Source organism: Mobula birostris, chromosome 20 (assembly GCF_030028105.1).
Source record: "Mobula birostris isolate sMobBir1 chromosome 20, sMobBir1.hap1, whole genome shotgun sequence".
Lineage (NCBI taxonomy): Eukaryota > Metazoa > Chordata > Chondrichthyes > Myliobatiformes > Myliobatidae > Mobula > Mobula birostris.
The window spans coordinates 60,588,971-60,615,923 of record NC_092389.1 but is presented as its reverse complement, the minus strand read 5'-3'; the positions used below and the strand labels follow the sequence as shown (position 1 = coordinate 60,615,923).

Here is a 26,953-nt window from a genome sequence, read left to right as displayed (position 1 = left end):
TGTAAGACGAAACTGTTGTGGATGTTTAATAAATATCTACGATATGACTGGATGCGAAGCAGAAAGAATTCGTTGCTGAGCCAATTAATAAGATGTGGCGCTTCATAGTTATCAATACAGTGAAATGAATTTTGTTATATCTGCATCTGACACTGTTTCTGACATCTGACTACGACACTGAGTTTGAATTCCTCTCCCCGCTTCCCTGTGACGGATTCAGTGGGAGGCGTTATGTCTGTCTGTGAGGTTGTGTCAGACTGCGCTGTATCTATTGGAATCAGTCAATATTCAGTTGTAAAGTCACTGAGGTTACAAATGCCGGAATAGGAAACAGACTCGGGGAATGCTGGAAACACTGAGCCCCAAACAGCTTGGTAGCGAAACCAGTGAGCAAGCGTGTCAGGGCTCTCTCTCAGGACAGTTCTGAGGAGAGATACTTCAGCTGCTGTCCAACATATTTTGTTTTCCCTACATGAGTGTTTCCTGCATTTCCTCTTTTTGTTCGGTCGTTCGGCTGTTCTGTCGCTGACAGGGATGGACATGGAATTTGTTGCTTGTCTAATGGAAGAATCCCGCCATTGGCGCACGGATTTATTAATTTTATCTAGACAAGAAGCGGAAGGCGCCGGTAGAAATGTTCCGTCCAGGATTGAACCTGAGGAGGTAGTTATTCAGTTTTAGCTTCCCGCTGCCATTTCACATTTCAGTCATCAGCAAGGAATCCGTATGCAGATCATATTGACTTTATTTTACTGTGTAAATTCCTTCTCTGTCTCTGCCAGCTCTGGGCCCTCTCTCGACCCTCCCACCGCTAAATGCAGCAATGAAGTGGAAATATTACATGATCCCCTCAAACTGCCGCATTGGTTTCTGCTCAGCATTTTCTCAACTTGATGTTCCCGTCTCTCTTCCAGTGAACCTGGTGGCGATTGTGATCCTCTCCCGGGGAAAGTGCGGTCTCTCCAAATGTGTCACTCGCTACCTGGTGGGAATGGCAGCGGCCGATCTCCTGGTCGTTATCTCCGATCCGCTGATGAACTGGACTGCTCTGATTTATTTTCCCCGTTCGTTCCTGTTCATCACTCCTGTGTGCAGACTCGATGAATGGTTGATTTCTGCGAGCACGGCGGCCTCAGTCTGGCTGACTGTCGCTTTCACCGTCGATCGATTTGTGGCGATTTGCTGTGAGAAGCTGAAAACAAAATATTGCACCGAGAGAACGGCGGCTGTGGTTATCGGGACAGTGAGTGTGCTGGCCTGTTTGGAGACTGTACCCTGGAGCTTTACACTCCGGCCTAGAGAAATAATTGACGGTGTTCCCTGGGATTGTCTTCTTACATCGAGCTACAAAAATCTCAGCACATGGGCGGCATTTGAGATGTTTCATCTCATTTTAACCCCTTGTGTCCCATTCTTTCTGATTTTACTGTTCAATATTCTGACGGTCAGGCGGATTCTAGCGGCCAGTCGAGCCCGCAGGGGGCTCCGGGGACAAAAGAGTGGAGAGAATGACAAGGACCGGGAGATGGAGAACCGACGCAAATCCATTGTTTTGCTCTTCAGCATAACCGGTAGTTTCATACTGCTGTGGGGAACACAGGTGGCAGTTTCTATCTATAGACGGATTTCAAGGAGTTTTGTTAATCCTGCTACGGATCCCCGTTACATCACACAACAGGCAGCGGGAATGCTGCAGGCTCTCAGTTCCTGCACCAACACGTGTATTTACGCCCTGACCCAGAGCAAATTCCGAGAGGAATTAAGGAATGCGGTGAAATACCCACTGAATCGTATTTTCAAACTCATTAAACGTTCAAAATAGATGCTGTAAAGTATTACTCTTCAGCTGCCTTCATGCTCCCTATTCTATCCTCCCACTTGTAGGTAAATGGAAACAATGTGATGAACAGAGTAACAAAACCAACACCACAAAAGCTACAGATACTCGAAACAGAAAGCAACACACATAAAATCAGGTCCTGATGAAGGGTCTTGCCCCCAGACGTAGATTGTTTACACTTTTCCTCACACAAAATGCTGGAGGAACTCAGCAGTCCAAGCAGTATCTGTGGAAAAGAGCAAGTGTCGACGTTTCGGGCCGAGACCCTTCATCAAAGACCTGCCAACTGTTTACTCGTTTCCATTTGGTGTGTGTTGCCTTGAGAGTTACAAAACTGTTGTTTACATCTGATCCCAGAGGCATCAATGGGCCTCACCATCGCAGAGAACTCCCGTTTGCACCTCTCTTCCTGCCGTGTTAAATTGAAGTTTGAGGCGAACCTGTTTCCCCTGCTTCCCGTTTCTGACAAAACTGGAGTTTTGGAGTATACTTTGGTCTGTGTCAGCCACTCCTGATCCCGTCATAACCCGTCTTTTCCTTCACCCTCGTTTTCCCTGCCTTCTTTACCTGTAGGTTCTCTTTCTCTCTGCCACCTTGAACAATCTTCCTGTAAGAGTATTTTCCTGTTTTACGTTTGAAGAGAAAGTACCGTTACGTTCACTTGTCTCTCTGTGAGAGACAGAGAGCTGGTGAACGCGAGTGTGAGCAGGAGGCAGCGGGAGCGAATGAGACATCGCGAGAACGAGGGCGCGTGGGAGTTGGCGTGAGGCAGAGCGCGCGAGGGGAATGGCGCGAGGCAGATGACGCAAGAGTGAGCTCCAGAGAGAGGGCGCGTAGGAGAGGTAGAGAATGATAGAACGAGAGAGAGAGATAGTGAAGCTATTGAGGCAATGTGAGTGAGACAGGGAGATAGAGAGAGAGATGGAAACAGAGAGTGATAGAGGGAAGTAGAGATAGATAAAGAGAGGTAGAGAGAGACAGAAATGGAGATTAAATGGATATTGAGGTAGAGGTAGAGAGACAGAAGAGGCTGTATGATATTCTCGGATCTGTGTTTCCCTTCCATCACTGAGATTGGCTTCTTTTGTGGATGATAAGCATTATTTTGAATTTTGAACTGACATTATCGAAGAAATTTGAGTTTCCCCCTTAATGTATTAAAATCGTACGTGTTCTAATACAGTGTTTTGTTTCAACACGTGTGCAGGCTCCTTTGTTTGCGATTGCATAAGTCAATACCCTTCAGTGAATTAAAAATAAAACATACAGTGAATGAATTTTAAAACAATTTTCATTGCAAAGAGGCTATTTGAAGGCACATGGATATACAGAAATGGAATGTTACGAATCACATGCAGCAATCACTTTCGCCGGCGTGGTGGTATGCGTGGAAATGAGTGAGATTGCAGGAAGTCGCGTTACCTTGATCATACCAGGGAAAAGGATGTCACTGAGACGGTACAGATCATTCTGAAAGGGCGGGGTGAGCAGCCAGGGGTCGCGGTACTTATTTGGACTAACAATAGAGAGACAAGGTAACCCCACCATAGAAAACCTCTTCTCCTCATTCACCCTGTCTAATCCTTTCAACATTCGGTAGATTTCAATAAGACCCCAACGCATTCTTCTCCATCTCAGTGAGCCCCAAAGCTGCCAAACACTCCTGATAGGTTAACCCCTTAATTCCCGGAATCATCCTCACGAACTTCCTCTGGACTCTCTCCAATTGCAACACATCATTTCTGAAACTTTGAGCCCAAAGCTGCTGACAACACTTTATGGGCGGCCAGACTAGCGTCTGATAAAACCTCAGCATTATTTCCTTGTTTTTATATTCTACTCCCCTTCAAACGGATGGTAACATTGCATTTTTTTTCTTTACCACAGAGTCAAACTGTAAATTATCCTTTTGGAAGGCTTCCACGAGGACTCCCCTCTGCACCGCTGATGTTTGAATCTTCTCACCATTTATACAACAGTCCACGTTATTGTTACTTTTACTAAAATGCGACGTCTTACATTTCCCAACGCTGATTCATCTGCCTCTTCTTTTGCCAATTCTTCCAAATTGTCTAAGTGCTGCTGCAGTCGCATTGCTCCCTCAGCAGTACATACCCGTCACCTCTCTGCGTATCAACCGCAAACCTTGACAAGAAGCTACCAATGTCATTATCCGAATCATTGACAAGCAGTGTGAAAAGTAACAGTCCCAATACCGACCCTCAGGAACACCACTTGTCACTGGCAGTAGCCAGAAAGGGCCCGCTGTATTCCTACTCACCGTCTCCTCCATCGCCATTGCTCCATCCATACCATCATATGCCCTGCAACGCCATAGAGTGTTATCTTGTTGAGCAGCTTCATGTGTGGCACCTTATCAAATGCCTTCTGAAAATCCAAGTAAATGTCATTCACTGCATCTCCTTTCTACATCCTGCTTGTTAAATTCTCGATGATCTCCAACAGATTTGTCAGACAAGATTTCCCCACAAAAATCAAGCAGACCTTGACTTATTTCATCATTAGGCTCTAAGTACCCCGTAGCCTCATCCTTAATAATAGACTCCAACACTTTCCCAACCACTGAGGTTGGGACGATGCCAGAACCAAGTAACTCTTGAAAGATAATGATCAACGCATCGATAATCTCTTCAGTACACTCACCTTGGACTCTGTGTTGTAGTCCAGCTGGTCTAGGTGACTTATCCACTTTAAGACCTTTGGGTTTGCATTGCACTTTTTCCTTTGTAAGAGCAGAGCCACTGTGTACTGCTCCCTGACACTCACGAACACGTGGCACACTGGTGTCTTCCACGTTCCAGACCGATTCAAAATAAACATTAAGTTCGTTTTACAAACAAGAGCAAACCTGCTGATGCTGGAAATCCAAGCTACACCTACTGGAGGAACTCAACAGGCCAGGCAACAGCTTTGGAAAAGAGTACATTCGATGTTCTGGGCCGACACCCTTTGACATTTTGTGTGTATTTCATTAAGTTCATCTGTCGTTTTTCAGTTCCCCATTACGACCCCTGTAGCATCATTTTACAATGACCCAATATCATCTCTCACCTCGCTTTTATATTTTTTATATAACGAAAAACTTCCTGTATCCTGCTTTATATTATTGGATATCTGGACCTCATATTTCACCTTTTCCTTTTTTAAGGCTTCTTTAGTCCAGTTTTGTTGAATTTTAAAAGATTCCTATTCATCCAATTTCCCATTCACTTTTGCAACTTAATATGCATTTTTTTCCGAAGTTTTAGATTTGATCAGAAAGTCTTTCTTTACTTTTTTTTTTTTTGATCGTATCCTCAGAATGGACTGCCCATTCCCTTTTCTTTTTGTATAATGTAATGTTTTTTCCTTCATTTAAAATTCAAAGTTTTTATTTTCCTCTTCATGAACTGATAAGAGAATTAGCTGATTTTTTAGTATATATTACATACTAGCTTAACACTATGTATCATTTCGATAATGTCTATTTCAATCTCTGTTTGTATTATTATTTGTATATTTTTGAGATAATTCTCCTCTTGTTTGTGTTGATGTTCCTTTTAAATCAATAAACAGATTACTAAAGAAAGAAGAAAGAAAACCTCTTCTTTCTATGGATCATATCTATCCAGCGCCTAGTGAATTACTCCCAGAAACTTCAACCATCTCTGCTCTGCCGTCATCGCATACAGTGTCCTACTCCAATCCACTTGGGCAAGGATCTCTCTATTCTATTGCGGTACTGATACATGTGACTTATGCTTCTCAAATTGTGGTTTGGATTCAATCATATTAGACTCATCGCCTCCTAAGGGTTCCTTTTGTCATGGTCCGATCCGTAAAGTCCGCATTCCGGTTCACGGTCCGGTCCATTGACCCTTGCTCCAGATTTTCCTGTCTACCCTGTTTCTGTTCCTGTTGAGCACTAATTGAGGCAGCTGATTCTCGTTGGGGCTGGCAACATAAATATCTTCAGAGACCAGGGCGAGACTGCTGGGTTGTTCTTGTCCTTACTCCTTGTATCCCTTCCCCTGCCTTCTGTTTCCTCGCGTTGCATTGCCTGAAGCCTTACCTTGCCTTGTCTTGCCGGTAACTCTCTCCTCGCCTGACATTCTTGTCTCGCCTTGCATTGCCTGAAGCCTTGCCTTGCCTTGTCTTGCCGGTAACTCTCGCCTCGCCTGACATTCTTGTCTCGCCTTGCATTGCCTGAAGCCTTGCCTTCTCTTGCCGGTAACTCTCGCCTCGTCTCGCCTGAAGTGTTGTCTTGGAGCCACCCTGTACCTAGTTCCTTTCCTGTCCCTGACCTCCGCCGGGTGAGTCAGGCCGTCTAGCGGTTACCCTGCGGTTGGTTTTGTCCCTTCCTGTCCCTTGCCTCCGTCAGGTAAGCCAGGTCGTATTACCGTTACCCTGCGGTTGGTCCTGTCCCTTCCAGTCCCGTGCCTCCGTCGGGTAAGCCAGGCTGTATTGCCGTTACTCTGCGGTGGGTTCTGTCCCTTCCTGTACCTTGCCTCCGTCGTGTGGAGATCCGCGGCCTACCCCGGTGATCCGCGCCCTGCCCAGGAGGAGCTTCAAAACCCCAAGCCTCTAGCCTCGCCTCAAGTCTCTAGCCGAGCCTCGTCTCCAGTCTCTAACCAAGCCTCGCCCCAAGCCTCTAGCCGAGCCTCGCCTCAAGTCTCTAGCCAAGCCTCGCCCCAAGCCAAGCTTCAAGACCCCAAGCCTCGCGCCTCAAGTCTCAAGCCTCAAGCATCAAGTCTCTGGTCTCCGGCCTCGCCTCCAGTCTCTGGTCTCCGGCCTCGCCTCAAGTCTCTGGTCTCCGGCCTCGCCTCAAGCCTGAAGACTCCAGCTCGTCCTGCCTGCCAGCCAAGTCACGTCCTTGCCCAGTTCTGGGGTCCGAGCCAAAGGCAAGGCCCAGGTACTGGGTCCTTGTCCAGTCTCTGGCTCAGAGTCCAAGCCCGGGCTCCTAGCTCTTTTGTCCAGTCCTGTTCCGGGTTCCCGGTTTTCGTGTCCTTGTCCTTGTCATCGCTCTGTATCCTAGTCCTGTCCCTAGTACTTCAGTGTCTGTGTCTAGCACTTGGGTTCGTCCCGAGCCAAGCCCTTATGACACCTTTACATTCAGCTGTCTATAAGATACACAAACACCCAATCTAAGAGAGAATTCTCCTGAATATGCTCAAGCAGAAACTGCTACAAAGAGCCATCTCGTAGGCATTCCAATAAACCCCTGTCTTGAGATCTGACACAAACCTGATTTTCCCAATCGATTTGAATATTGGACCCAAATACAACTGTGACATTACCGATTTTGCATGCCTTTTCAAGCTCAATACTGTGAATCAACTTAAAATCACACCCATAACGTTTTTAAACCGCAAAGATTGAACTGAAGACTGCGTTTGCTTTCATACGTTCACCCTTATTTCTGTCTCACGTAGGTAGAGGGTGACTACCTCCCTGTACAGTGGCATACAAAGGCTTGGGCACCCCTGGGCAAAATTGCTGTTACTGTGAATAGCTAAGCGAGTAAAAGATGACCTGATTTCCAAAAGGCATGAAGTTAAAGAAGACACATTCCTTTAACATTTCAAGAAAGATGTTTTTTTACTTTTATTTCCATCTTCTACAGTTTCAAAATAACAAGAAACAGGAGAAAGGATCGAAACAAAAGTTTGGGCACCGTGTTGGCAGTACTTAGCAACATTCCCTTTGGCAAGTATCACAGCTTGTAAATATTGTTTTGTAGCCAGCTAAGACACCTTCAATTCTTGTTGGGGGATTTTCACACATTCTTCCTTGCAAAGGACTTCTAGTTCTGTGAGATTCTTGGGGCGTCTTGCATGCACTGCATTTTTGAGGTCTATCCACAGATTCTCGATGATGTTTAGGTCGGGGGACTGTGGGGGCTATGGCAAAACCTACAGCTTGCACATCCTGAGGTATTTCGATCCTCCCCCGTGCTTAACAGTTGGAGAGGTGTTCTTTCCATGAAATTCTGCACCCTTTTTTTCTCCAAACATAGCTTTGCTCATCTCGGCCAAAAAGTTCTACTTTAACTTCATCAGTCCACAGGACCTGTTTCCAAACTAATGAAGTTAAAATACAACGGGGGTGTCTCGATCATGCTTTGGGCTTGTGTTACAGCCGGTGGCACGGGGAACATTTCACTCGCAGAAAGAAGAATGAATTCAATCAAATATCAGCAAATTCTGGAAGCAAACATCACATCGTCTGCAAGAAAATGAAACGAAGATGAAACGACAATGGCTTCTACAACAGGATAATGATCCTAAACACACCTCAGATTCCACAAAGGACTACCTCAAGAGGCGCAAGCTGAAGGTTTTAAACATAGAACATAGAATAGTACAGCACATTACAGGCCCTTTGGCCCACAATTTTGTGCCGACCCTCAAACCCTGTCTACCATATAAGCCCCCACCTTAAATTCCTCCATATACCTGTCTAGTAGTCTCTTAAACTTCACTAGTGTATCTGCCTCCACCACTGACTCAGGCAGTGCATTCCACGCACCAATCTCTCTCTGAGTAAAAAACCTTCCTCTAATATCCCCCTTGAACTTCCCACCCCTTACCTTAAAGCCATATCCTCTTGTATTGAGCAGTAGTGCCCTGGGGAGGAGGCGTTGGCTATCCACTCTATCTATTCCTCTTATTATCTTGTACACCTCTATCATGTCTCCTCTCATCCTGCTTCTCTCCAAAGAGTACAGCCCTAGCTCCCTTAATCTCTGATCATAATGCATACTCTCCAAACAAGGCAGCATCCTGGTAAATCTCCTCTGTACCCTTTCCAATGCTTCCACATCCTTCCTATAGTGAGGCAACCAGAAATGGACACAGGACTCCAAGTGTGGCCTAACCAGAGTTTTATAGAGCTGCATCATTAAATCGCGACTCTTAAACTCTATCCCTCCACTTATGAAAGCTACACTCCATAAGTTTTCTTAACTACCCTATCTACCTGTGAGGCAACATTCAGTGATCTGGCGACATGTACCCCCAGATCCCTCTGCTCTTCCACACTACCAAGTATCCTGCCATTTCTTTCTACTCTGCCTTGGAGTTTGTCCTTCCAAAGTGTACCACATCACACTTCTCCGGGTTCAACTCCATCTGCCACTTCTCAGCCCACTTCTGCATCCTATCAATGTCTCTCTACAATCCTTGACAATCCTCTGCACTATCTACAACACCACCGACCTTTGTGTCGTCTGCAAACTTGCCAACCCACACTTCTAACCCCACATCCGGGTCGTTAATAAAAATCACGAAAAATAGAGGTCCCAGAACAGATCCTTGTGGGACACCACTCGTCAGAATCCTCCAATCTGAATGTACTCCCTCCACCACCATCCTCTGCCTTCTGCAGGTAAGCCAATTCTGAATCCACCTGGCCAAACTTCCCTGTATCCCATGCCTTCTGACTTTCTGAATAAGCCCACCGTGAGGAACCTTGTCAAATGCCTTATTAAAATCTATATAGATCACATCCACTACACTACCCTCATCTATATGCCTGGTCACCTCCTCAAAGAACTCAATCAGGCTTGTTGGACACTATCTGTCTTTCACAAAGCCATGCTGACTGTCCCTGATCAGACCATGATTCTCTAAATGCCCGTAGATCCTATCTCTAAGAATCTTTTCCAACAGTTTTCCCACAGCGGACGTAAGGCTTACTGGTTTATAATTAACCGGGCTATCCCTACTACCTTTTTGAACAAGGGGACAACATTTGCCTCCCTCAAATCCCCTGGTACCATTCCCGTGGACAACGAGGACATAAAGATACTAGCCAGAGGCTCAGTAATCTCTTCCCTCGCCTCATGGAGCAGCCTGGGGAATATTCCGTCACGCCCCGGGAACTTATCCGTCCTAATCTATTTTAACATTTCCAACACCTCCTGTGCCTTAATATCAACATGCTCCAGAACATCAACCTCACTCATATTGTCCTCACCATCATCAAGTTCCCTCTAATTGGTGAATACTGAAGAGTAGTATTCATTGAGGACCTCGCTCATTTCCACAGCCTCCAGGCACATCTTCCCACCTTTATCTCTATTCAGTCCCACCTTCACTCCTGTCATCCTTTTGTTCTTCACATAATTGAAGAATGCCTTGGGATTTTTCTTTACCCTACTCGCCAAGGCCTTCTCATGCCCCTTTTTTGCTCTTCTCAACCCCTTCTTAAGCTCCTTTCTTGCTTCCCTGTATTCCTCAATAGACCTATCTGATCCCTTCTTCCTAAACCTCATGTATGCTGCCTTCTTCCACCTGACTAGATTTTGCACCTCACTGGTCACCCATGGTTCCTTCACCCTACCATTCTTTATCTTCCTCACCGGGACAAATTTATCCCTAACATCCTGCAAGAGATCTCTAAACATAGACCATATGTCCATAGTACATTTCCCTGCAATAACATAATCCCAATTAACACCCGCAAATTCTAGCCTTATTACCTCATAATTTGCCCTTCCCTAATTCAAAATTTCCCTGTCCTCTCTGATTCTATCCTTTTCCATGATAATGCTAAAGGCCAGGGAGTGGTAGTCTCTGTCCCCCAGATGCTCATCCACTGAGAGATCTGTGACCTGACCCGGTTCATTACCTAGTATTAGATTTAGTATGGCATTCCCCCTGGTCGGCATGTCAACATACTGTGACAGGAATCCGTCCTGGACACACTTAACAAATTCTGCCCCATCGAAACCGTTGGAACTAATCAGATGCCAATCAATATCAGGGAAGTTAAAGTCACCCATGATAACAACCCTGTTATTTTTGCACCTTTCCAAAATCTGCCTCCCAACCTGTTCCTTTGTATCTCTGCTGCTACCAGGGGGCCTATAGAATACCCCCAATAGAGTAACTGCTCCCTTCCTGTTCCTGACTTCCACGCATACTGACTCAAAAAAGGATCCTGCTGCATTACCCACCCTTTCTGTAGCTGTAATAGTATCCCTGACCAGTAATGCCACCCCTCCTCCCCTTTTTCCACCCTCTCTATCCCTTTTAGAGCACTGAAATCCAGGAATATTGAGAATTCATTCCTACCCTTGTGCCAGCCAAGTCTCTGTGATGGCCACTGCATCATAATTCCATGTAAGTATACAAGCTCTCAGTTCATCACCTTTGTTCCTGATGTTTCTTGCATTGAGGTACACACACTTCAGCCCTTCTACCTTACTGTCTTTACACCGTATATTCTGCTTCTCTTTCCTGAAAGACTCTCTATATGTTAGATCCGGCTTTACTCCATGCACTTCTTTCACTGCTCTATCGCCCAGGGTCCCAACCCCCTTGCAAATTAGTTTAAACCCTCCCTAACCATTCTAGCATAACTACCTACAAAGATATTGGTCCCCTTCGAGTTCATGTGCAATCCTTCCATTCTGCACAGGTCCCACCTTCCCCAGAAGAGATCCCAAAGTTAAAAAAAATCAAAAACCCTGCTCCCTGTACCAACTCCTCAGCCACGGATTCAACTGCCATCTCCTCCAATTCTTACCATCAGTGTCACGTAGCACTGGCAGCAATCCTGAGAATGTCACCCTTGAGGTCCTGTTCTTCAGCCTTCTGCCTAGTTCCCCAAACTCACACTTCAGGACCTCATCCCTCTTCCTGCCTATGTCGTTGGTCCCAAGGTGTATCACGACTTCTGGTTGCTTTCCCTCTCGTACCAGGATCTCGTGCACCCGGTCAGAGACATCCCGGACCCTGGCACCCGGGAGGCAACAAACCATGCGGATGTCCTTCTCACGTCCACAAGATCTCCTGTCTGCTCCCCTGACTATAGAGTCTCCAATGACGACAGCTCTCCTCTTCTCTGTCCCACCCTTCTGCACCACCGGGTCAGACTCAGTGCCGGAGGCCCTGCCACCGTGGCTCACATCTAGTCAGTCGTCCCTGCCAACAGTATCTAGGGCGGTAAACTTATTATTCAATGGAATGGCTACAGGGGTGCTCTGCACTACCTGTCTGCTCACCTTCGATTTCTCTCCTCTGATTCTCACCCAACGACCTGCTTCCAACAGCCTAGGTGTGACTACCTCCCTGTTTTGCCATGGCCCTCATAGACCCCGACCTAAACATCATCTAAAAACTGTGGATAGACCTCAAAGGAGCAGTGCATGCAAGACGGCCCAAGAATCTCACAGAACTAGAAGCCTTTTGCAAGGAAGAAATGGCGTAAGTCCCCAAAACAAGAATTGAAAGACACTTAGCTGCCTGCAAAAAAACGTTTACAAGCTTGACAAACTTGCCAAAGGGGGTGCTACTAACCACTGACCATGCAAGGTGCCCAAACATTTGCTTCCGGCGCTTTTTCTCTCCTGCTACGGTATTTTGAAACTGTTAAAAATGGAAGTAAAACAGTAATTTTGCTTAAAATATTTAAAAATTGTGTCGTCTTTAACTTTATGCCTTTTGGAAATCAGTTCATCTTTTACTCGCTTGGCTATTCACGGTAACAGAAATTTTGATAAGGGGTGACCACACTTTTGCATGCCACTGTATACTGGAAAGTCGTACTAGTGCTGGAACAGTCAGTCAGACTGGACTCGTCCAGTGGACATAGTCATTACAGAACCATAATGTCGTTGTTAACAGAGTTAGCAGTACGAACATTCTCGCAGGCAATTTAACTTACCGGGTCAACCTCATGAGTGTCGGACGACAGTGGTACAAATACGAAGTGGACCACTCAGTCCCATTTTAAAATCAGGAGAGGAAAGTAACGTCATTCGACCAGGAAGTTCCTCTTTAAGGATATTTTAAATTAGATTAGATTAGATTAGATTATGAGGACACGCAGTCCTCTTTTATTGTCATTTAGTAATGCATATTTGTTGCTGGATCGTCATCAGTTCAGGATGGAGAGAGACTTACAGGATGTAGTATGTATGTGCAGGGTCAGGAAGGTGTAGAGATGGAAGTTGTTTCAATCAAATTGCAAACAACAATGAGTGCACAAGCGACAGAGTTTGCTGCTATAGCTTTTGTTGTCAGCCATCCAGACAGATATCCTTCAGGATCAGTCATACACTCAGATAGTATGTATGTTTGTAACAGTTTGACTGAATGGTTATCGTAATCGGAAGCGAGAGATTATGTATGAGCAGATCGTACACCATTACCAGCAGAACCCTTGTTGAAGAATTTATTTGAGATGACAAGAGGAAAAACTGATGGAGTTAAAAAGGTGAGGCTCACTTGAAACCATCCCCGTCAGGGAACAGGAATGCTGATGGGTTTTCCAAACTGAGAGCAAGACGTGGGAATGGAATCCAGATGTGGAGGGAGTGACGTCACTGAAACCAGCAAACAGTGTGTCCATAGACAGAGTCACGGTACAGCAACAGGACCAGCAGTGGGCAAAGGTGCAAAGAGGAGAGTATTCAGCAGAATATGGGAAATATTCGGGAATACGGATACGGAATAGATTGTACTTATTAATGGTAGACTTGTACTGCCAGAAAGTGAAAGAAACCAGATGATGCATTGGTAGCAGGACATTTTTGGGCACAGATAGAACTATGGAACAGTTGAAGAATCTGTGTTGGTGGCCAAAAAGGCGAAAAGATGTAGAACATGATAGAAATAATTGTTTGATTTGTGTCCAGTATAGCCCAGATTAAGAGTCAAAGTCTGTCCCCAGCCTTTGTGGCCCATCAGGCCGGTGCTTATGCCGGTTTCTGTGGCGTGAAGCGACTGTGAGTACGAGACTTCCACCCACCCCTCCCCACCACCGGATAGGACGCCGGTCTATCGCGAGGTAAACCCCTAGCATTTGCCAGTACCCATTTTCAGCTGGGTGGACTGGAGCAGTGTGTGGTTATGTGCCTTGTTCAAAGACACAACTCGCTGCCTTGTCCGAGACTCGAACCCACGACCCTGACGGGAATGGTTTCAAGTGAGCCTCACCTTTTTAACTCCATCAGTTTTTCCTCTTGTCATCTCAAATAAGTTCTTCAACAAGATCATGAGCCCAATGCCCTAACCACTTGGCCAGGCGCCACACAGATAGCCCAGATAAAACCTATAAAAAGCAGTTTTACACACATACATGGACCACGGGTTCACCTGTAGATCGATATTTTAGGACTTTTACCTCCATCCCGACGAGGACTGTAATATATCCCAATGATAGTGGATATTTCTACCAAGTGGATAGAGGCTTTCCAAACTAGAAATAAGGAACGAGATCATGGGTCAGCATCTATCCCAGGCAACTCAATCCCGGTCGCTGTTGAGCCACAAGATCTTCTGTATATACAGAACCTTGTCCCACGGTGGAGTCGACCACAACTGATACCACAGCCATTGCGGACCCAACTGTTCCTTGTCCCGCGATCAGTTTCAGACAGATGCAGCAGGAGTTGGACTTGAATTAGAGGAAACGGAAGGACAAATTGCTCTAGTACCAACATGTAGGAATTACTCTCGTAGCAGAGTAAGGATTTTGCACCAGTCTTCAGCGCAGACAACACTGAGAGTACACCGGAAATTTGAGAGTATCAGGGGGCAGAAGTGAGCGCAGTTGCTGGCATGCCGCGCTAGATGCCTGGGAAGGTGAAAGGTCTGAAGGTAGATGGATCACCTGGACCGGATGGACAACATCCTATGGTTCTGAATGTGGTATCGGAAGAGATCGTGGAGATACTGATCCTTTAAATTCCACAATATTCTAGAATGCTTCCCGAGGTTTTGAAAATTGCGACCTGCACACTTTCAGAATGGAGGGAGGCAGAAGAAAAGAAATTATAGGACAGTTAGCCTTGCCAGTGGTTGAAAAGTGACTGGATTATTTTATTCAGGATGAGCTTTCGGGGTACTTAGAGGCGCATGAGAAAATAGGTCAACAGCAGGGATTTCGAAAGGGGGAATCTTTCCTAGCCAAAGTTCAAAGTGCATTTATTATCAAAGTGTGTGTAGATAATACAACCCTAAGATTCATCGTCTTGCAGACAGCCACAAACCCAAGAAACGCAGAACACATTTTTAAAAAATCAGTGAACCACCGAAGGTAGCGAGAGAGAATTATAACAGATCATGCACACAATATAAGTGAGCAAATACCATTCAGGAAGTCTGGAGTAGCCGGAACAGGCCACGGCTCAGCCTCAGTTCACCACAGAGGCGAGTAAACATCGCGGAGCAGCTTATAGAACCTGCCTGTCTCGCACCTCTGGTTTCAACACCTCCTGTTTTCAGTCCATCTGGACTGGCATTTAAATCGTCTAAACATCGGTTCGTTCCTTTCTCCTGAACCCTGGCACTGCCGCTCTGGGACTAGATCTCGCCGTCACGTTTCAGCCCGTGCCCGATCTTTCCAAATCGGCCCTGTGCTTAGAGTGACCAAAGCTCGCTCGTGGTTTAGGTGGCTGTGCCTCCCTGGCTCTCCTCTGCTCTGACTTGCTTCATGTTCCTCAACCTCGCCGAGATGTCACGTCTCACACATATACTTCAACCCTCAACTCATCTTCACTTTCACTCACCTCTCCGTTGTTCGCGGTGATCGGCAACCATGAGTTCTACAAGTAAAACTATTCTGAATAACGTGTTATTCGCAGTCTTCGTTTTATTGGCCGCCAGTAAGTAGTTGCTGAGCTTCATGAGCACCATTGTAAACTGAAATCAGTCAGGGCATAACAGATAGGATTGACAATGGAGAGTCAGTGCGTGTTGTGCATTTGAATTTTGATAAGGTGCCATACGTGAGGCTATTTAAAATAAGAGTCCATGGTAACACAGGAAAGGCACTAGTATGCAGAGGAGAACGACTGACTGGTGGAAGACAAAAAAAATGCTGTGAAGGGTACCTTACTTGGTTGTCTGCAGTGACTAGTGGTGTGCTGCAGGGGTCGCTGTTGGGAGCGCTTCTTTTCACATTATATATTACTGACTTGGATGAAAGAATCAGCTTCGGGGCCACGTTTGCAGACGAAAAGAAGGTAGGTGAAAAGTCTAAACTTGAACATTACAAAGTTAATTTTATTGTCAAAGTATATACATGTCACCATATACAACTCTGAGATTCATTTTCTGATGGGCATGCTCAACAAATCCTTCGATTAATAAGCATAACACAATCAATGAAACACTACCCTACTTGGGTATTCATCTAGAAAACAACAAAATGAGCAAATACAAACGTAAATAATGATAATAATAACAAAAAATAAGCCGTAAATATCGAGAACATGCAATGAAGAGTCCCTGAGAGTGATTCCATTGGTTGTGCGAACCATTCAATGATGGGGCGAGTGAAGCAGAGTGAAGTTTTCCCCTTTGGTTCAGAGATTGATGGTTCAGGATGTTGGATCTGTTTATTTTCTGAACCTTACCGTTCTTCCGGGATCAGGAATGACAACCAGAATTAATCACATCTATAGTTCACTGCGGACTACAAACTGCTCTACTGCTTTCTGCCAGTGGGTGGGGATGAACTACCACATACTGAAAAGTGCAGGACCTTCTTAAATAGTACAAGTCTTACAAAAATACTATTTAACAACAAACAGTGTTTTCCAACAAGCTGTAAAAACTATTCCTGAAATGGAGGTGTGAGTTCAGAAGCTCCTGTACCTTCTTCCGGATGTCAGCAGGGCAAAGTGAGAATGACAAGGGTGGTGGGTGTCCCAGATGGAAACTGCTTTCCGTGACAATGTTTCATGTAGCTGTGCTGACTGGGGGAGAAGGCTTTACCCGTGACAAACTTTCATGTAGATGTGCTGACTGGGGGAGAGGGCTTTACCCGTGACAATCTTTCATGTAGATGTACTGACTGGGGAAGAGGAATTTACTGTAACAATGTTTCATGTAGATGTGCTGACTGGGCGAGAGGGATTTACCCGTGACAATGTTTCATGCAGATGTACTGACTGGGGTCGAGGACTTTACCTGTGACAATGTTTCATGTAGATGTGCTGATTGCGGGAGAGGGTTTTACCTGTGAAAATGTTTCATGTGGATGTGCTGACTGGGAAAGAGGGCTTTACACGTGACAATGTTTCATGTAGATGTGCTGACTGGGGGAGAGGGATTTACCCGTGACAATATTTCATGTAGATGTGCTGACTGGGGGAGAGGGTTTTACCTGTGACAATATTTCATGTAGATGTGCTGACTGGGGGAGAGGGATTTACCCGTGACAATGTTTCATGTAGATGTGCCGACTGTGGGAGAGGGCTTTACCTGTGACAATGTTTCATGTAGATGGGCTGACTAGGGGAGAGGGCTTTATCGGTGACAATGTTTCATGTAGATGTGCTGGCTGGGGGAGAGGGATTTACCTGTGACAATGTTTCATGTAGATGTGCTGACTGGGGAGAGGGCTTTAACTGTGACAATGTTTCATGTAGATGTGCTGACTAGGGGAGAGGGCTTTATCGGTGACAATGTTTCATGTAGATGTGCTGACTGGGGTCGAGGACTTTACCTGTGACAATGTTTCATGTGGATGTGCTGATTGCGGGAGAGGGTTTTACCTGTGAAAATGTTTCATGTGGATGTGCTGACTGGGAAAGAGGGCTTTACACGTGACAATGTTTCATGTAGATGTGCTGACTGGGGGAGAGGGATTTACCTGTGACAATGTTTCATGTAGATGTGCTGACTAGGGGAGAGGGCTTTATCGGTGACAATGTTTCATGTAGATGTGCTGACTGGGGGAGAGGGATTTACCTGTGACAATGTTTCATGTAGATGTGCTGACTGGGGAGAGGGCTTTACCTGTGACAATGTTTCATGTAGATGTGCTGACTAGGGGAGAGGGCTTTATCGGTGACAATGTTTCATGTAGATGTGCTGACTGGGGGAGAGGGATTTACCTGTGACAATGTTTCATGTAGATGTGCTGACTGGGGGAGAGGGATTTACCTGTGACAATGTTTCATGTAGATGTGCTGACTGGGGAGAGGGATTTACCTGTGACAATGTTTCATGTAGATGTGCTGACTAGGGGAGAGGGCTTTATCGGTGACAATGTTTCATGTAGATGTGCTGACTGGGGGAGAGGGATTTACCTGTGACAATGTTTCATGTAGATGTGCTGACTGGGGGAGAGGGATTTACCCGTGACAATGTTTCATGTAGATGTGCTGACTGTGGGAGAGGGCTTTATCGGTGACAATGTTTCATGTAGATGTGCTGACTGGGGGAGAGGGCTTTATCGGTTACAATGTTTCATGTAGATGTGCTGACTGGGGGAGAGGGGTTTACCCGTGATGGACAGGACATTTTTTTTTTGGCGTAATACCTTAAGACTCTAAACTAATTCAAAGGAAGATACAGAGTCCTAAATGGGAGTTGAACTTCGAGTTTCCTTCATTAGTATTATATGCTGGTGTGATGATGTTTGCAGTTCACGTATTCGTATATGTTACGTACCTCGCGGATATCTTGTGACCGTCTTATGAGGATGATTTAATGGTCCTGGGGAGTTCACATGATGTCATTCCCCCCCACCCCGATGTGAGGTCACGTGATGACCTGTTCTCAACAGGTATATTCTGTATAAGTGTAGACCCCTGGTGACGCAGTTAGTTTTCCCAGTTGAGTTTTCAGTTAGATCGTCAGTCAGATACTCCGCTATGATGCTTATTAGTCCCATGACGCAGTATAGTTTTAAAACGGAGTTTTACTTTCTATTATCATGTACAGAACTGTTCGGCCGGTAGTTGACCAATCGCTGCCAGGTTTGTTGACGTATCTTTTCAGTAGTATTGGAGAGTGAAGACGGGAACCTGAAGGAGTCGTCCGGTGGTTTTGGAGAGAATCGACCATTATTGAATTCGTTCAAGTAAGAGTGTTCTGCATGAGATAACCTCTGCTAAAAGCAGCAGAAAAGGTTGTGCAGTATCTATTCTACAGAGGAAAAATGACAGCGCCTTTAAAACGTTTTATTTTCATCGTCGTGAGTCCTGCAGACAAGGCAGGTTTCGGCTGGGATCGGCAGTAACGTCGAGTCCTCGAGGAATTCTTTACTTCAGGAAAGTCAATCCTAATTGACTGTATAAATCTTTTGGACTTTCAAATTTACCATTCTAAGAACTGTGTTCTAATTTACCACTTTAAGACCGTGTTTGCATTTACCGCTTTAAGAACTAATACTGAGTTTAGAGGTTTGTTAAATAGCCGCATAGCAGTTTGCTTCTGGTTAAGGTTTTCACTTGTTTGAGCAGAGTTTAATAAATGTTCATTTGTTTATAAAACCTGACTCATTTCTATATTCATTGTTGCCAGTTACGTGACATATACACAACCCATAACGAATTATTTAAACAAATAAGAAAGATAAATCAAACAACATATATGCAAGGTTAGTCAAATGTTTCTGAAATATTAAATACACAGCAGTATCCACCACTTTTGGAAGGATCCTCGTAACTGGATTTAAGTGCAGACACAGTACAGGTCCTCCAAAATAATAACACCGCAGAATTTAAGGTTGCTGACCGCCTCCAACTGTAATCCCCCGATTAGGTTTGACTTGTGGACCTCCGCTTTCCTTCTACTGAAGTCCATAATCATTTCCTTTGTCCTGCTGATATTCAGTAAGTAGCTGTTTTTGGCATCAGTCAGCCAGAGTTTCAAACTTCCTCTTCGATGCTGATTCATCCCCACCTTTAATCCGGCCAACGACAGTGGTGTCATCAGCAAACTTGAATATGGCATTGGAGCTGTGCTTAAATACACAGTCTAACGCTATGGATCAGGATGTGAAGGGGACGACAGTACTGACAAGTAATTCCGTAGTTAGAGGAATAGACAGGAGATTATGTGGACGTGATACAGACGCCCCGATGGTATGTTACCTCCCAGGTGCTATGATCATGGATGCCTCAGATCGGCTCCACAGGATCCTAAAAAGTGATCGTGAAGGGCCAAACGTTTTGGTACATATTGGCACCAATGAAATAGGCAGGGAAGCTGAGGAGGTCCTCAAGAGATATTTTCGGAAGCGAGGAAGAAAGCTGAAACCAGGACCCCAAGCATAGGAATCCTTCGATTGCTACCTGTGTCATGTGCCAGTGAAAGTAAGAATAGGATAATTTTGCAGTTGATACAGTGGCTGAGAATCTGATGGTGGGGGGGGGGGGGTGTGGTCAGACTCCTGGATCATTGACGAACTTAGGACCTGAACAAAAGGGGCTGCTTCCACCTGAACTCGAGGGCTTCGAATATCCAGATGGGTACGTTTGCTAGAGCTGTTCGAAAGGGTTTGAACTAATTTGGCAGCAGATGGGAACCGGAGTGATAGAGCGAGAGAGTAGATGGTTTACAAACAGCAGCAGTGTGTAGTGAGACTGCCAGCTTGCAATGCAAAAGGGTGAGAACATCGAAAAGGATGATGATTACAGAACTGAAGGCGTTAAAATTGAATGTGGGCAGTTTACAGAATAAGGGAGATGAACTTGTGTCGCAGTTACAGATTGTCATTATGACGTTGTGGGCATGATTGAATAGTGGTTAAAAGAAGAATATAGCTGGGAGCTTCATGTCCAAAGATACAGATTATCAGGAGGCGTGTGGAGGGTCTGTTGGTAAAATATGAAATCAAATCTTCGAAAGAGGTGACATAGTATTGCAAGGTGTAAAATACTGACTTGAAGGGGGTAAATACTTATGCAATCGATTATGCTGTGTTTTATATTTGTACTGAATTTCGATCACTTTGTAGAGAATTGTTTTTAATTTGACACGTAAGAGTCTTATTTTCTGCTGATCAGTGTCAAAAAAGCCGAATTAAGTCCACTGTGATTCAATGTTGTAAAACAATAAAACATTAAAAAAAATCATGTCTGAGGGTGTGTTGTATCTGTTCACTGTTTGACATTATACTAAATGAAGAACATTGAATGGGAAGGAAGGTTTGAGTATAAGAATAAAGATCTCCTCTGGAGGTATATGGAGTCCTGGTGAGAGCGTACATGGAACACTGTGCACTGGTCTGGTCTCCCGTCCAGAGTCAGCCTGTGGAATGAAGGGAATGACAACAAGTTTCCAAGATGTATTTGGGAGTGAGGTAGTGTCCCCGGCGAGATTACACTGACTGGGACTGTCTCAAAATTAGAGAAATGACAAGTTGTCTGACAGAGACAGTCACGATCTCACTGAGTACGGACTGGAATGATCTTTTCCTGGCTGGGATGAGGATCCAGGGATCACAGATTCAAAATCCAAGATCATCTCAGCTGGACGGAGATGAGGAGATTTTTATTAAATTCAAAAGGGAAATTTAAAGGCTCAGCGATGCTGGTAAAGTTGCATAAAAGTCGAGCTGAGGTCAAAGATCAGACATCATCTGAGTGAAGGATAGAACAGGTGCGAGGGGCCGAAGGTCACACATATTCCTGTTTCTGATTTTCGCAAGCACGAGTTTACTTTTGCGCCTCGTTCTCCCTTGGCCTTCATCTTGTCGGATTACTCAAGGGCACGGTGAGGTCTCCGGAGACATCGGCAGCCGCTGCGGGGCATCTCCCTTCTCCCAGGAGCAGAGGACGGGTCTGGGACAAAGATCCAGACAAGAAGCCCCGATGCACGGCGGTAAAAGGCCGGGTACCCTCCGTGTAGTTGAAGCATCTCACGGAATCACCGTCAGTCTCTTCACCTCTGCCATCGGAAGGTTTCAGCACCCCAGCAGATGTTGCAGCCTTTAACCGAAGTGCCGCTCCCGATCTCCGGCCTCTCCCTGAGTCCACTCGCTCCCGGTTCCAAAGCCCGATCCGCTCTGAACGCTCAGTGTCCCGCCCACTGACACTCCTCAACCAATAGTTCGAAGTAATCGCTGTTGTTGTACCGTTGGGGGGGGGGGGGAGAGAGAGAGAGAGAGAGAGAGAGAGAGAGAGAGACAGAGAAACAGAGAGAGAGACAGAGAGAGAGACAGAGGGAGAGAGAGAGAGAGAGAGGGGGGGGGGAGAGAGAGAGAGAGAGAGAGAGAGATGCACTTGGTTTCAGGCAAACCTTTTCCATGCCTTCTGATCCAGCTGTGGTCACCGACTGTGACCCCTCCATTCCAGATGCGATTGTTACCCGGCACCCAGGTAAGGGCGGACACACGCCAGGTTCCCACCGATCGGACCTTTACACCCTTTGAGCCTCGACCGATTCCCGCGAACCGGTCCTCCAAACTCCCACCACCTTGTGGGACACACTGCTCTTTCCAGGGTCTCGTGGCGTGTGTGTGTCGTGCCTTAGCAAACCTGCTATTTTTATCCCCCGGCTGGGGTATCACCTGTCCATCAAACTTCAAACAGTTCAGGTTCAAAACAAACGGCCTGTCGCAGACACTAACATTGGAATTGTGTTTCTTTCTCGTTAATCTCTCTCTTCTCTCTTATTAGCATTTTGAATGTTTCTCCATTGTCTTCCGTTATCTCTCTCATTAGCATCATCCGTCCTGCAGCTCTGCTTCGCTTCACATATGACACCCCCACCCTTAAAAGGACTTTTACCGGGGTAAAAATTATGGGCATGAATGCACATTTTAAGATATACACCAATATACAGGTAGTCATCAGCTATTCGGCTAATACAGTGAATTTATGTTTTAACACCTGGACAGACAATCAGAAATCACATTGTCAGTTTCTTTTATATGTTTTATCTTAATATCAAATTCCTGTAATACCAGGCTCCAACTTAACAAGCGTTTGTTTTTATCCTTCATTGTGACCAAAAACACGAATGGATTGTGATCAGTGTAAACTATCAGTGGTTTCCGTGCTGGACCAATATAAACCTCAAAATGTTGTAATGCCAGAATGATTGCCGGTAATTCCTTCTCCACAGTGGAATAATTTCTCTGATGGACATTAAACATTTTAGAAAAATAAGCCACTGGGTGCTCAATTTCCTCTTTGTCTGTCTGCAACAGCACTGCCCCGGCCGCTTCGTCGCGAGCATCTGTTGCTAGGGAGGAGGGTTTTGAAAAGTCAGGCGCATTCAATACAGGATGGTGACACAGAATCGCCTTCAGACTCTCAAAGGCTTGTTGACAAAGGTCGTTCCACACAAACTTTGCATTCTTCGGCAAGAGCTTAGTAAGAGGGAGGGTAATATCCGCAAAGTTTTTGCAAAACTTCCGATAGTACCCCACCATCCCCAAGAACCTTCTCAGGGCTCTCTTGTCCGTCGGGATGGGAATTTCAGAGATAGCCTGCACCTGAGCCTGCATCGGTGCCAGCTGCCCCTGCCCTACCACATACCCCAGATAAGTGACCTTAGCGTGGCCGAATTCACTCTTCGCGTGGTTCACTGTCAGTTTGGCTTCAGAAAGTCGTTTAAGCAGCTCGTCTACTGCCACAATATGCTCCTCCCATGTGTCAGCTCAGACCAGTAAATCGTCAATATACGCTTCTGCGTTCTTTAACCCTTTTATCACTGAATTAATCATCCTTTGGAAGGTTCTGTGGCGTTCTTCATGCCAAAAGGTAAAATATTATACTCGCATAACCCGGATGGAGTGACAAATGCTGAGATTTCTCTAGCCCGGTTGGTGAAAGGAACGCACCAGTACCCTTTCAGCAAATCGATCTTTGTGATGTACTTAGCTCTCCCCACTTTATAGATGCAATCGTCTGACCTTGGGATGGGGTAAACATCAGTTTTTGTGATGGCGTTCACCTTTCTGTAATCTGTACAGAATCGTATGCTCCCATCGGGTTTCGGGACAACCACAGAGGGAAAAGTGCATTCAGATTTGGATGACCTAATAATACCTGTGGCTAGCATGCGTTCAATTTCTTTCTCCACTAGCTTGCCCTTCTCCAAGTTCATCCTATAGGGGTGTTGTTTAATAGGCTGATCTGATGTAACAACAACATCATGTACCGTCCCCTTGCATCGCCTCGGGACATTCGGACATACATCTGCATGCCGGTTAATTAGCTTTATCAGCGGCTCGCTCTGTTCGGGGATTAAGTGAGAGACCTTATCAGCAAAGTTGGCCAAAACAATAGAGTTCTCCAATCTTGTCGGTACCATATTTATCTTTTCAAGATGGGTTTTCCCCTTATCATTTGGCACCCCAGCCTCATTTACTTTTGTGATAACACCGACTAGATCTGCTTTCTTATCGCGGTAAGCTTTTAACATATTAATATGCACTAATTGCGTCGGCTTACGTCTGTCCGGCTTTTCAATAATATAATTCAAAGAGTCTATCTTTTCAATCACTTTGTACGGACCGTGGAATCTCGCCTGGAGGGGGTTGGTTACCACTGGAAACAGAATTAAGACCCTATCGCCCACGTGAAACACTTGTTCGCGGGTACGTCTATTATACCACTGTTTCATTTTTATTTATGCTTCGGAGAGAACTGTCTCCATCAAAACCATCAGCTCCTCGTCTCATTCCTGTGCCTGTATAAATTCCTTCCTCGCTACTGATAAATCTACCTCAACTCCATCACTTCCTTCCGTTCCACTATGCTCCTTCTTCTCATCTTCTAACCCCTCCTGGTACAAGGCTGGTAAAAACGTCTCAGCTAAATCTATATTCGCTTCGGCAGCCTTTCTCAACATGCGCCGAGTTACTGCGCAAACGGGATAAACCTGTGAATCCATGGGCGGGTCCTCAGTCCTGTCAGTCTTGCTCGTCAGCTTTACTGCTGGTTACACATCTCCACCTGCAAGGTCGTTACCAAGTAAGACCTCCACATCTTCCACCGGTAATTCGGGCCTCACCCCTATCGTGACCGGTCCGGAGACCAAATCACTTTTCAGGTGCATCTGGTGCAAAGGTACTGCTTCAGTCCCTTTCCCATTGCCTTTTATCACACTGACCTCCCCAGTCTCGGTCTCTGAACTAAAGTCTAACGCTCTCCTTAAGATCAATGACTGACAAGCCCCAGTGTCTCTCCAGATCCGTGCTGGAACTGAGGTTGACCCCTCCTCCACCAACACCAATCCGGCCGAAATAAACTTCTGGCGCCCTTCCTGAACTCTAGCAGACCTCTTCTCGCCTAGCGGTTTGTTTGCCGGCTCAATACAGCCAGTCGGAGTCGTCGTTTTTCCTTTCCCCGTCTTCTTCTTTGGGGCAAAACACCTGGTGTCCGGTTTTCCCACAATTATAGCATACGACCCCAGGAGACTTCCTACCAAACTGCTTCCTGTCTTCCTTATCCTTCTCACTAGTCCCCGGCTTACTTTCTGGCTTTTCCGGCGGACTTTCTCCGCCCCCTCGACTACCCTTCTGGTAGCTTTTATTCGGGGTAAACTTTGCTTTGTGTGTTAACGCGTACTCATCCGCTAACTTAGCAGTTGCGGCTAAGGTTTCTGTCTCTTTTCCATCTAGATAGGGCCTCATACCTTCAGGGACACAACCTTTAAATTACTCAATCAGTATTAGCTGTAGCAGTCTGTCATAATTCCCAGTTATCCCTTTCGAGGCGCACCAACGCTCACAATACATCTGCATTTCACGGTCAAACTCTAAATACGTGCGGACCCACTGCTTCCTCACATTCCGGACCCTTTGCTGGTATGCTTCTGGGACCAACTCAAATCCTGAGTATCGCCTCTTTAACCACATCATACCTCTAGGCATCTTCTGCTGACAAGGCTGAGTAAGCTTGTTGAGCCTTCCCCTTAAGCAAGCTCTGAAGCAAAACAGCCCACTTATCCCTCGACCAGTCCTGACTTGCAGCGACTTTTTCGAAATGTTGAAAGAACCGATCAACATCGGCCTCCTCAAATGGGGGAACCAACCTAACCCCCTGGGTCGCCTTGAACCCTCCACCTTGGTTCGGCATTTGGCCCCTCTTTAGCGCCATCCTTAACTTCTCCAGCTCAAACTCCCCTTCCTTCTATCTCTCTTCCCGTTCTAACTGCTTCTCTTCTAGTTCTAATTGCTTCTCTCTCTCTTCTCGTTCTAGCTGCTTCACTCATAACTCGTGCTCGAGTCTTAATTTTTCCATCTGCCGCTGCACTACTTCTCCACCAGGGTTGCTCATAGACTCTACCTCCAGCAAACCGTGGGGAAACACACCTTTAGATACATAACGCTCAACGATAATTCTGTGCATCTCAGCTCTCCTCATTGTCGGTTTCCCCTTAAAAATATTCAACCGTTTTGCAACAGTCGCCAATTCTGATTTCCTGGCATCCTCTAATGCCTCCAAGGTTGGCGCCTTTAGAAATTACTCAATCTCCATTTCTGCTGTTTGCCCTCTTGTTTTTCGTTCGGGAATTTTAACCCAATCAATTTACTCAGTCCCAAATTTTGGCGTTCAAAATCGCGGACGAGATCCCTATTTATGTTACGTACCCCGTAACTGGGTTGCTAAACCAGCAGAAATGGAACGCTTGTTGGAGTCTGTGATTACTAGGAACTAATAAAGTTTTATTAAAGAAATAAGTAATACAGTACACTAATCGCAACGATATAAATGTAACAGGTTAGCAATGATAGTATACATATATACACAGAAATAGAGTAATAGGAATCAACCAACCTCTATCGCAGTCTAGGGGTAAAATGATCAGTCTTAAGTGAAGCAGAGTTCAGTTCGGTTTAGTGCAGTTCGAAGTAGTCGCTGTTGTTGTACCGTTGGAGAGAGAGAGAGCGGCACAATGGCGGGGGCAGTGGGAGCAAGGGTGGACCCAAATGCAAGACATATCTTGTGAGATTAATTAAATTTAGTTTATTCTTCGATATCAGGAGAGCTAGGAGAGCTAGACAGGAGCAGGAGTAGCGAACTGCACAAGGACTCAGGACTACTACTAGGCTGGGACCAAAGGTCTGGGCTTGGACTCGGAATCGGCTCCCAGAACTAGAGGAGACATGACGACGCTAGGGTATGGACTCCGCGCCAGAGACTGGGCAAGGACCCAGTACCTGGGTCTTGCCTCGGGCTCGGACCCCAGAACCAGGCATGGACATGACAACCCATTCACTCCAAGAATTGTCTTTAAACCACTCCAGTTTCCGCAGATATTTTCTAAGACTGGGGATTGGAACTTTGTCATAACACTCATCAGTGGTGTATAAACTTTCAACAATACATCCTTGCATCATTCCATCATGTTTGATTTATTGTCCCTCTCATCTCCATTCTCCCGCATTCTCCCTGTAACCCTGGGCGAC

At 45.7% G+C, this 26,953-nt stretch overlaps 1 protein-coding gene and 1 pseudogene across 1 annotated transcript in view; one reads left to right on the top strand and one right to left on the bottom strand.

The window, feature by feature from the left end:
* The window catches only part of LOC140185019 (uncharacterized), a 777,523-nt gene that overhangs the window by 169,448 nt on the left and 581,122 nt on the right, over positions 1 to 26,953 (bottom strand). The gene's annotated exons all lie outside the window — the stretch shown is intronic.
* Positions 1 to 26,953, top strand: part of LOC140185478 (probable G-protein coupled receptor 139) — a 51,875-nt pseudogene that overhangs the window by 6,910 nt on the left and 18,012 nt on the right.